Source organism: Capsicum annuum, chromosome 6 (genome assembly GCF_002878395.1).
Source record: "Capsicum annuum cultivar UCD-10X-F1 chromosome 6, UCD10Xv1.1, whole genome shotgun sequence".
Taxonomy (NCBI): Eukaryota; Viridiplantae; Streptophyta; class Magnoliopsida; order Solanales; family Solanaceae; genus Capsicum; species Capsicum annuum.
In genome coordinates this window covers 7,401,682-7,409,019 of record NC_061116.1, presented here as the reverse complement: position 1 = coordinate 7,409,019, position 7,338 = coordinate 7,401,682, and the positions used below count along the sequence as shown (strand labels likewise).

Below are 7,338 nucleotides of genomic sequence, written 5' to 3'. Positions count from 1 at the left end.
TAGGGTTGAAAAATGAAATTTGAGATCTTTAGACTTAAAATACGGCTGAAGCAGATTTAAATACCATCAGAAATTTTACTACAGCGAAATCTCGCTTTAGCCCAGACAGTGCTCAGTAAAACAGTCATAACTTTTTACTCTGAATTCGGATTGAGGAATAGTTTCTTGCATTGGAAAGAGGACTTAGATTTCTTTAATTTAGTGGGTGTTGGGTTTCGTAACTCATGATATTCTAAGAGATATGATCGTTTGAAGTTAACCCTAATAAAAACCATATCGAAACTCTAGCGAAAATAAAGTTTTAAACTTAACTTTATGTTTGGGATATTGTATGACCTTAAATAATAGCTAAAGAAATTCCAAACTAAGTTATTGATAGTATAAATCAGAGTAAATTCCCTAAATAATCATCTATGTTTGGGAATTTGCCTAATAATATCATTTTTGTTTTTTTTAGGAACACAATATCACCCAACTATTCAAATTTTTCTCAAAATATACTTTACACAATACCAACATTCTTCTCTCTCCTAATAGAATTCCGTGTCACATTATTATTTTCTTTAACAATACATAAAAGAGTGTTTATGTCTCTATAAGCAGCAACTTCTTTTACATATTCAATCAAAACATTTACCTAATTTTTGAATAAACAACTTCTTTTACATATTCAGTCAAAGTATTTACCTAATTTTTGAAGATTTCGAAGCTGCAACGGTGAATAAGTGTACATGTTGTTATACTTTCAGTAGTCCAATACATTATTTTCTGTACGAGAATCTAGTTACTTCAATTTCACAGCGAAAATCTTTATTCTTGATTTCGTTCACGAGTATTTGCATGAACGTCAACTTCTATTAATACAAAAATTTAGCCTTTCTCTTATCAAAAAAAAAAAAAAATTAAATTAGTTCCTTAGTGCTTATCAGGAAGACAAAACATAATAACAAATTTTCTTCACTGCCTTACCAAACTATATGCACAAACAAATTTGGCCTTCAAAATAACAAATTTTAGCATCAATACTTCAAAAAAGTGTCATAACTTGCTATAATTTACAGCTAAATAATGTTTTATAGGCAAGTGGCAACATCACACTGTACCACACCATAATATGACCACAGAGGTTTTAGCAAAAGAAGACACATAATGTGTCTAAATAAGTGTTTCACATAACTAACAAAAGAAACTAATGCATAATCCCTATATTTTACTAAAGTTTCTCTTCTTCTTCTTCAACAAAACTACATAATTCTTCATGACTTCTCTTTCAAAATGGCTTCCTTTCTTTGCTGTAAAAGAAGGTCAATCAACAGATTCAACATGTACACCTCCCTGAGCCAACAATAGAGGAAAAAAATACAATTAAGCAATGAAACTAATGGGAAAAAAATCATAACTTTGCAATAAATTAACTGAAAAAAAAAACAAATCAAGAATTCATTACGTGAGTTCTAGTTGACTGCTTTGTTAAGTTCAATCCATTTATGAATCTACCTAAATTTCTGGATGATAAAATTTAGAATAATCCCACAAATCATCATTTTCAGCTTGTTCTTTGACTAGTCTGGAGATTGATTTGAAGAAGCGTCAACAACCTTTTTGAGCACATAGAGATGCAAGAAATTTATAGACATTAGAGGTATAAGGTGTAATAGTTTTGGAATAAAATGCAGGATTACTTATCGTACGTTTGGATGAAGGCATTACTTAGTCCCGAAATTATTTAAGTGATGGAATTAGTTGTCACCTATGGTGGAATAACTAATCGTTGGATTAGTTATCCCGGAATAACCTATTCTAGTTATTCTCAACCAAATAACCCCTTAAGAGTAGATGCTTCCCATGTTCTATATAGACTATAGACACAAACACATAATGCAGATTCAAACAAAAAAATATCCCATTCAAAAACAAGCAAAAAATATTCTAAATTTTAAGAAAATTACTCCGATACCACATTGAGTATTCAAATTATTTCACAATTTAAACTTCAAAGATTGAAAAAAAAAGATTGAATTTTACCTCGTGACGATCTCTTTGGTCGACATAAAAGGTATACAGAGGCTAGGGATACAATCCATTCTGCAAATTCATTAATTTATTTATTGAAGAACCCACAATTTCCTCAAAGAACTAGAGGATTCCATGTTAGAAGTTGCCTCAGAACCCTAGAAAACTTTTTCGGGCAGAAAAATATACCTCTTTGTAATCTTCTTCTTGGGTAAAAGATCGGTGGTTTAAAAAGTTAAAAAACTTATTATTAAAAAGGAAAAATATGACATGGCATCCTATTAGGAGAAAGAATTATGTTGATATTATGTCAAGTATATTTTGAGGAAAATAGAAATAGTTGGATGATATTATGGTCCTAAAAGAAACAAAAATGATATTATAAGGCAAATTCCCTAATATGGGTGACTATTTAGGGAATTTACTCTAGAAATCATGAATAGTTAAATTCATCGGGATTTAGTCTATCTAGACACATCCGAAGACTAAAATCTCTGTTGAAAAGTTTAAGGTGACATAATAAATAAAATATTGACTAATTTGGACCCAAATTAATATTGAGGAATCTTAATTTTCATGAATTTATTATGAATAACTTGGTAACGACGAAATGGGTCGTTACAAAAGTAGAATTTAAAAATTTATCTTTAAATATTTTTTTGGCTATAAAATCTAATTAGATTTTAAAAATTTAATCTTCGAATATTTTAAAATTTTCATAATTGTCGAAGATCAATTTTAGAGGTTTTAGAATTTCCACTAACAGAATTTTATTTTATTTTATCAAATAAAAATCATGTCTAAACATAACTTCAAATTTTAAAATGATACTTCAAAAACACAATTTTTTAAATTTCAAAATCTATAATTAAATAAGAGTTGAATATAATTATTTATTCCCTTTTTTTCATTATTAAAAACAGTTCTTAAATAAAAGAAAGATCTCTTAAGTAGCATGCCTTAGCTAGCATGCATCTAATGCACAATTAGGTCCTTTTAACACGTCATTACGCATATAAAAAGCTCGATCTTTTTATCATTTACCCTACTTATTTTCAAGAATAGGTATCAAAAAAACTAGAGGAAATTAAAATCTTTGATGAATTTTTTTTTTCAAATCTCATCGGTATCATCTCATCGTAGGTTCTACTTTTGCAGCCGCCATCATGAAATTAAAAAGAACTCCAACAATTAAAAAAATAATCAAACATGATGGAATTCTATTTTTTGCTATGAGAAATTAAAATATCTTTTGGCATTTCTTCTCATTTTTTATATCTTCTCTCTGTATTTTGATGCAACACTATTAATTTCTATAAATACTGAAGAAGACAAATGATAAAGATTAAGATCAGAAAAAAATTGAAAGAAACTGAAAGAAAAAAAATAAAGTAGAAGAAAAAAAAGGTGAAGATAAGAGTCATGACTCTCAGCACAATAGGAGTGCTAGCGCATGTCTTTCATATTTAGCACAAATGTACGTGAGGCTTTTTAAAGGAGCATCTATTCCACTTTAGAATAGTTTGGAGGAAGGAGGGAGGGGAGGGGGGTCATAGTACCCCATAAAGTTAAGGCGTGTTACAATAATTTTCGTCAAAATTTAGATATATTTAGGATTCTTGTCCTATAATTTCTGCATGTATTGTATTTACATAATTTGTTAGTCATCAAAATAGAACGCACTAGACTATTGTTCATGCATGTACATGTATATTATCATATTATCAAACAGTAATTTGAATTATGTTAAATAAATTGTCATCTTATTAATTACGAAAGTAAAAATTTGTTTCATGATTTCACGTATTATAATTGTTTTGAATTTTATCTTTAAACGTGGGGTTCGTGAAGATCTTTATTCTTTAATAGTTTTGTTTTTGAAGAATGAAAAATATTCTAAAAGTATCTAGCTCATAAGATAAAAGTTCTATGTTATCAAAGAGAAAATCAAAAATAAAAATTGTCAACTAAAACGCTTTCATAGTTTAGAACTATGAATGAAAATATACAATAAAAAATATTTAAAATTATCTACATATAGCGAGTGTTGATTATGCTTATGATAGGTGTGCTTATGATGTTTGACATCAAGAGCTCAGTTCTATATTTCTAATATACATCAAAGAAAATTGATATGCATTATGAATCTGATACAATAGGTTGTTGATATTATAATATATGAAAAAGTGAAGCGTAACACAAAATTAAATTATCTATAATCATCATAATTCACATTAGTGGCTTTTCATATTATTATTGACATTAGAGAAAAAAGTTGTTTTCTGCTTAAATTATAAATATATCATTAAAAATTAGTGTTATGAAGTCACTAGGCCAAGTGAGTGAATGTAAAATTTTATATTATTAATTTAGGTGTTTTTCAGTTAATTTAAAGCCCGTAACTAATAATGAAAAAAAACGTAAATCTCAGCTGTTAGATTAAATATTTAATGAACGTACCAGATCAACTCGAAACTTTATAAAATGGTCATAACTCATTCATTAGGATTCTACACTTTTCAAATCACTGATGGCGTTGTAAAGTTAGGGTAAAGTAGAAGCTAGTTTTTCAACTAACCCTTCTGCTAAGTTCTCCCACTAGGTACGACTTCTATGACGACTTCTGTATTAAATTATCATATAAAAGTTTTTATATTTATGTTGATCTACGTGATAGTATAAATGCCTGTGCTTGAAATTTATTTTTACAATTTTTTTTATAAAATTTAAGAAAGATAAGCCTTTGTTGATAGAACCTATGATGAAAAATGATTTCAAATCAAATAAAACTCCTTAGATCCTTTTATAACAGATAATGCCATTGTTCTAATTACTTTTGTTAAAACAACTTGTTAGAAATCTTTTTTTCTAAAAAGAACAAAGAAAACTCCAGGATTCTAGTGAATTTATGATAGATGCACCATCCATCAATACAATTATACTCTATAACCGCATCTGATCCAATCCAACAATCTTACTAGTTATCTTAATTTATTACTATAAGTTTTAAAAGTAAATTTGTACATACAATTATGTTTTTATTGCTGTACTGTACTATTGTAAGTTTACTAGTTTAGGATACGTGCCTTGCACGTGTATCAAGCGTTAATTAAGAATAAATGTATATAAAAAAAATTATTGTGTAGGATGTTTCATTATTAAGTACAACATTAGTAAAAAAATAACGTAAAGTTTTGAATATAAATAAGTGTAATTAATTAAAGAGAAATTTAGTCATTATACTTATTTTATTTTAATTTTGAAAGCACTTTATATTTTACTAAAAGTTATTTTTATTCTCAGGATTCTACATCTTTATCAAAATTAAGGGCAATTTAGATGATTATAAATCTTTAACCACTTAGGGGGGTATTTGGTTGTAAATAAGAATAGAGTTATTCGTCTATTAAACTATGTATAAAATATACAATGTTCAGTAGGTGCATAGGAAATAAGTTATTGATGTATTGACAATTAATTCAAATACAGACGTGTTATACATTTGTACTCTTTGTAAAATGTAGTTTCCTCTAAAATGATGTGTTGTACTATTTTCATCATCATGCTCGAAACTTCACTTTCCATTTATTTACGGGTGCCTAGCATCGATCAATGAAAATATATGCACAAGAAAAGACACATTATTTAAAAATAGCAATAAAAGTGAGAGTGCATACTATATCTATATAAATTATATAAATAAATATTGTATCTCAAATATTATATCTTATCAAAATAATTTCAAGATCCTTGTTGTCATGTTTCTGTAAATCAATTTGTTTACATTAACATTTTACTTGTGATCGATCATCAGTAGACAAGGGTATATATATAATATGTGTACAACAACAATGACATCTCAAGAAAAAGACACTTCACTACCATATAAGGTAACAACACATTCTTAAATAATCAAATTAATAGCAATGGGAATATAACAAAGGACAGCATGAGATGTCTATCTATCTTTTCAATGTTGATGAATGCACATATAGATATTCAACCAAAATCCTATTATTATAGCAGCATACAAGTATATTTAATATCTTCAACAACAACAACATACGTATGTATATAACTTTCCCCAACCCTATGTCAACAAAAAAAAAACTTTATATTGTTCCTCCTAACCCTCTTATACATTGCTAAAGTACTAACAAATTAATCAACTTGTCTCGACAATAGCTCAGTGCATTAAGCTTAGCTACATGTAGAATTCTGGGAAGGGCCAAATCAATTAATCAACTTGCCTCAATTTGTTGGAAGCAAGCAAATCATCAACACATGATAATAAACAATGATGAATCTTGAAAGTTCAACAATCCTCCTCCTCTTCTGCATCTGCATTGCAATATGACCAAACTTGTACCAATTCTTATCTCTAAATTGTATGAAATAATTATCCTACTTATACAAAATAAAATGAAGCTGACCATAGAGGTCTAGTCCAAGCCATAAATTAATGATCAATTTTCCTCCAACATAATCAAGAATTGGAAATCCCCTTCATCATCCTTCCCTTGTAATATTTCATTAATTGATCGAAACTAAAATAAGCGAAGAAAATCTGAAAGTAGAAATAATGTCGTATGTCCAGATGAAATGTGTACGTTTTTAGTAAAATTTGATCAAATATTACTTAAATAGAATTATAGAAATTTTATATATATATTAAAATTTTAATTAATTTAAAAATATTAAAATATTAGTAGATGTAAGAAAATTAAATATTCCTAGTAGAAGAAAATTTCAAGACATTTGTCTGTTGTACCATAATTACAGCTAGTAGAAAGGTAACTCCAAAACTTTATACGACAACATAATTAATTTCAAACATCTATTTCTTTTTTTTCTAAATATTAAAAAAGACATTATAGTTGTATCATAGTTAAACAAACAGCTTTAAACGTTTTCACTAAAAATTCTCTTATATTTATTATATAGCTAATATTTAATATTATAATAATTAAAGACAAAAAGTGAAAAGACGATTAAAAGGACAAAAGTTCAAACAATATTTTTAAGGCCCTTCACACTTTTAATATATTAGAGATAGAGATAGAGATCAATATTTTTAAAGTCCTTCACACTTTTAATATATTAGAGATTAGAGATAGAGATTAAAGATTAGAGATATAAAATGATAAACTTATTAATGTTACGCTAAATGTAATATTTATCTAAATAATGAGAATGAATTTTATTATACCGATACAGTGATTGAATTATCTTTTGAGCGCGTAAATATGATGAATTTATGTTTACCTTGCGAGGTAAGATTTTGTGTCCCATTCTTTGCAAAGTCTTTTTGTCAGTTAACATTAT

At 27.5% G+C, this 7,338-nt stretch overlaps 1 long non-coding RNA gene across 1 annotated transcript; it reads right to left on the bottom strand.

The window, feature by feature from the left end:
• Positions 1-941: 941 nt before the first annotated feature.
• Positions 942-2,171, bottom strand: LOC124899410. The gene is made up of 2 exons (XR_007056885.1): positions 2,026-2,171; positions 942-1,335 (listed from the first exon to the last, which is right to left on the bottom strand). It is a non-coding gene; the product is annotated as an uncharacterized LOC124899410 (long non-coding RNA).
• Positions 2,172-7,338: the final 5,167 nt, after the last annotated feature.